Source organism: Cariama cristata, unplaced genomic scaffold (genome assembly GCF_000690535.1).
Source record: "Cariama cristata isolate BGI_N322 unplaced genomic scaffold, ASM69053v1 scaffold26994, whole genome shotgun sequence".
Lineage (NCBI taxonomy): Eukaryota > Metazoa > Chordata > Aves > Cariamiformes > Cariamidae > Cariama > Cariama cristata.
Window position 1 is genome coordinate 23,711 of NW_009611813.1, and position 5,401 is coordinate 29,111.

Sequence of the window (5,401 nt, forward strand, 5' to 3'; positions counted from 1 at the left end):
ACACCTAACAGTTATAGATAAAATTAAGCAATGTGTACACAAACCCAGCTCCCATTTCTGCTGCAGAACTGTCAACCACGGGCTTCCAATCCACAGCCCACAGACACCTCAGGGAAATACAGTGCTGTGTGAAATACAAATCATTAAAAAAAAAAAAGCCATGCTTAAAGGGCTTAAGCTTTGAATACACAGGGACAGTACCTTTTCAGGTTGTAAGTAGAAAAAAAGACAAAGTTATAAAATGCTCCTCTAACCTATGATAATTATTTGCCTAGCTTGTCTGCTGCTCTTTTCAGGGGCTGCAGTGACTGATATGGAAGAAGTTAAACTTTTCCAGCCCTCAGCACTCAAGGAATTCACGCTCCATCTGTCTCTGTAAACAGGGAACATGGCATTGTTTAATTGGAGGGCATGTGGCTAAACTCATTAGTGTGCCATGAAAAGTGGAATTAGTCCATTTCCAACTGCCCCACTTTTCAGACAAAGCTCCAGACATCTGTGCCTCCACTCTTTACTTCGCCAGCTAAATAATTGGCTTGATAAGTTAAATTAGCAGACAGCTTTCCAGAGTGCTCTGATTATCTTCAACATGAAAATATATATTGAAGTATTTGAATCTGGGTGTACAGACTTGAACGTGTACCTCATCCTCATCATCTGTAAATGTGCTTTAAATGACCCACAAAAATAAAAAGATTGCTTTGCTCACTCTGTGCACCATCAACTGCTCCAGCCTGGGTAAATATTCATTAAAATGGGAAAAGTCCCATCCTCCACCCATGGGGCTGCCCCAGAGGCTGGGCATCCTGCCCCCCCAGTGCCCCTTCACAGAGCTCTTCACCTTGATTGCTCCACAGTGAGACTGAGGGAGGAATACTCCTCGCCTGCTCCTCCCCTCTTCCTTTTATTTTGGTCTTTGTCGAGACACGTAAGCAATGTGTCTGCACACAGGGAAAGGATGAATTCCCACAGCTGAGTACTGTGCCATGGGGGAGGAGTGGATGCCCTGGCTCCGGTGGATGCTCAGCTTCTTCCCAGCAGGATGAACACGGAGCCTGTAGACAGAGTGTAATCCTTGCTTGGTCATGCTTCATAGCATCATCTGTCAGGCTTTTGGTGAGTAAGGACCAGGGGAACTGCTTCGCCATCTCCAAGCGTGCTCAGCACCAGCCACTTTGGAGACAGGAGCAAAACATCATCCCAACAGCAGACGGGGCACAACCTATGGTTTGTGAAAGACCCCGTGAAAAAACACAGTTCTTAACGCTTGACTTTGGGGCTTTAAATCCTGTCTGAAACATGCTGTTATAACACTGGACGTTACTCTCTATAGAAACGCCCCCTCCCTCCTCCAAATATCAGCAGTTTCATCCCTGCAGTGTCTCTGTGTTGCAGCAAGAGGCACCCAGGCTGTGGAAAACAGAGGAGACAGCGTATTGGGGAAGAAATAGGGATAGCTGATGAAGATGTATGTGGATAGATAAACGGACAGCCAAGGGGTGTGCTGGCAATAGCTGCCTGGGTGGTGAGGTAATGGGTTTGGAGGGTGTACTGATTTTGGCTAGGATAGAATTAATTTTCTTCATAGTAGATCATACAGTGCTGTTTTCGATTTGTGACCAAAACAGTGTTGAGAAAACACTGATGTTTTATTTCTTCCTGAGCAGTGCTCACACAGCACCCAGATCTTTTCTGTCTCACACCCTGCCCCACCAGCAAGGAGTCCAGGGGTGCACAAGGACTTGGGAAGCGACACAGCCAGGACCACAACTGACCAAAAGGATATTCCAAACCATATGACATTGTGCTCAGCAATAAAAACTGGGGGAAGGATGAAGTGGAATCATTCACTGTGGGGTTAAACCACAACAGAGGGAGATGGATGGACAGAGTGTGAAACAGCTGCAGGAACACACAGTGATAGATAAGCAAGCTGGCTGTGAACCAAAGCTATCCTTTATCACAAAACCTGAATGGAAAATGACCCACCCAAAATTAAGACATCAGTGATGAAGCAAGGCTGACATGGAAGTGCATTGACCCTTCAGACACCCTTACCTCTGTTTGGCTGAAGTCTTTCAGCAGAAGACGAAGAGACAAGGAACTGCCCTCCTGCCTGAGCATTTCAAATGCAGGGGAAGCTGTCTGTTTTTATAACACCTGTGCGAAATCTCCGCAGCAATGACAGTCACCTGGGACCTGCTGCGGGGGCTGAGGCCATGAAATGCAAACCAACACCACAGTCCGGGAAGGTGGTGGTACTCCTTTTTGTACCTTGAGCTGCTACCACCCTGGCAGCGGCACAACCGTAAATGCTGCAAGAGCAAACACGAGGATCATAAATGTTTAGGAAATGCTGGTCAGCGCAGCAATTGAAAAAAATAGTTTTCACTACATTTTTTTCCCCTTTAAAATAGCACTGTGAATTTTTAAAATGTTAAACATTTAATAAAGTCAATTATTTGCCCCAAGTGTAGGTGTTGTCTCCAGGATGACACTGCTGCTCTGCACTTGCTACCTAGATCCGAAGGCAAGATAGAGATGCAGCTCCTTGGAAACACTGCTTTGATTTCATCACTGAATTTTGGACAGAGTGCATCTTTGGATCTTTGCACCCCTAGAAAAAGACACACATCTCTGCCAAGACTTTTAGTGCAAAAGTGGTGCTTTACTCTTTTTTCCTCTGTGTGCTTGAGATGATATAAGTTCTTCCATGGCAAAATTTCGGGGAAAGAGGGTTGGGAAAAGGATAGAGAGAGGGATGTGCAGCGCCCGCCCACAAGCTCAGCCCTTACCAGCACAGGCGGAGACCAAACCTACTTTTTGGCCATGCAAAAGCACTCTTGCATACACATCGTTTTTCAAACATCAGCAGTGGCATCCCAACAAACCCTTTTAAAGAGACACATTTTATTTTCCCCATGTTATTAATAGGGCAACTAAACCAAAGAGGCAAAACAGAAAAAGCTAAGGCAAAGGCTAGTGTTTATGGAGTACTTTGCTGGAATATTGTCCCAAGGTGCTAATGGAAAATGATCCAGCATCGATTCAAGTATAGATCACACCCGACAATGCCTGCATTTCAACTGCCTGCATTTCAGCCCATGTACCTGAGCTCGTTATCTGGGACAGACTCAAACATGCAGAAATGGCCAAGACAAATTGTCTTGCCTTTCTTTTCCCACTAAAAGGGGTTCCTTCTCTCTAGCGTTGTTGAACATTGAAAACTTCATGTGTGTGAAATAAAAATTATTAATAAAGCAAGCAGAAACTCCCCAAACAAAACTGTCCCAAAGCAAAGCACTCCCCTCCATGGAAGGATGTTCTTCCCTGGAAGAAGGTGTAGAACAGAGAGAGGGCAAAGCAGGAGCAAGGGCAGTTTGTTTGGTTGTTTGGGGCACAGCCAGGTGGCATGTGGCCAGTACACAGAGGAAGTCATAGGAGTGCTGCATAGGACAGGGTGAGCATATTTGCAAAAAGTCTCCATCCAAGCAGGTGCTTTCCAGCGTTCATGGCAGCGGTGGTCTGTGCAGCTCTAAGAAGTAACGGGAAAGCTTTGAAACGTGTCTCGGTGATCTGCTCCATGTCTGTCCCTGCAGATGCAACTCCGAGGACCACCACAGCCACCCGCTGCCAAAAGGCTGCCGGGGACTCAGGGGCACGTGGCTGAGCACCAAACCATGGCAGGCTTTGGGCAAGCTTAATCATCACTCTGCAACCCTGCGGTGAAGCTGAGTAGTCTCCAGAAGAGGAGTCTCCCATTTGTGATCTGTCAGGTGACAGGAGGGAATATGCCCTGCGGTGAGATGGTGCTCTGCTTTCTGGGGACCAGCGGGTCCCCCCTGTCATTCACACATCTCTGCCGTATGGACAAAGGTGGTGCTTCTCCAACCTCTCTCAGTCACTGCGGTTTGACAGCGTGGATGCATCGAAATCACATTAACTACCATGGTGTTTGTTACTGCGTCGTGAATACGTGGATCTAGAGATCATTTAGGTGCTGCCAACAAAAACAAAAACAAAAAGAATAATTTGATCTCTAAGTTCACTTTGTGCCAGACAGTGAGATGTCCTGCACTTCTGGCCAGATAAGTCTTTGGCATATGAAAGAGAAATTCCTCATCATCCCAGAAACGTTTTCCCTGCCACTTCTGGTTTGGGATGGAAAATGAGCATGTGTCTGGTTCTCTTATTGAAGAGAATTTGGGCTGGAAGGCCACTAAGCAGAGGTGGGAAGAGGTAAGAGGGCAGAAAAAAGAAAAGATGAGGCAGATCAGCTATGGTAAGACACCCTGGCACGTCAAACCTTCATTTCTCCAAAGTTACCAAGGGGGTTGGATCAAAAATCTCTTAATATACAAATGATTTTTCTCATTTTTTTGCAGTAGTACTGCAGTTGCCATGACATCATCTTTTGTTAGTGACACGGGAAAAAAGTCGTGGTCCTGTTCCCAGCCAGTCCTTGCACAACGTGGCTCACGGAAAACAGCCCGCAGAGCTGGCCCCATCCCTCCAGTCTCACCCATGGGATTGCTTGTGGTCCTACAGGTTAAGCCCTCTCCTGTGGGCTAGGCAAGCTGAAAGGGATCCCCCTTGTTTCACAGGCAGATAGATTTTCTGTCCAAATATCTCTGTAAGGCAACATGCGGTGTAAAAAACTACCAGCAATGGTTGCTGCGGGGGCACGGACACATTAGGTAGCTTGGATATTTCCACACTGTTTCATGGAGAAAACATCATCTTTATTTACTTCTCAAAAGCAATAAAGCATCTTTTGCAAAATCAGAACAAGTGCATTACCATTCATCCTCATTTCAAGTAGTGTGGGAAAACACAACAATCTTATCGCATGGATGGCTGGATTTTGTTATGATTACTTTCCAATCCCAGCAGCTCCAAGACCTGACTTCTGAAATGCTCTATTATGCTGACACTCCTGACGGAGAATTCCCTCTAGAGGCATAAAATTGCGCCTTACACTATATATAACCCCTCGGGGACAGCAGAGAGTCAGTTACAGAGTATTTTTGGCTTATGCTAAGAAGTGAAAAGAACTGGTTTTTTGTTTTTTGTTTTTTTGTTTTTTTTTTTCTCTTGTTATTTTGGTAAGTGTAAGGATCAGGACAGATAAAAATAATTATACCTGATAGTCCTCTGGTTAGCCTGCTCCTTAGACTGACATTGAACTTTGAATAAGAATTCCTTAGAAGGCTCTGAGGTTTGATTAATTCGTTATATTTTTAAGCAGGAATTTTTAAGGTTCCATTTCCAGGCAATGCGCCACAGCAGTTAACAAGGAGCAGCCTGGTCTAATGAAAGATGTCCCTGCCCACGGCAGGGGGTTGGACCAGATGATCTTTAAAGGTCCCTTCCAACCCAAACTATTCCATCATCCTAAGAG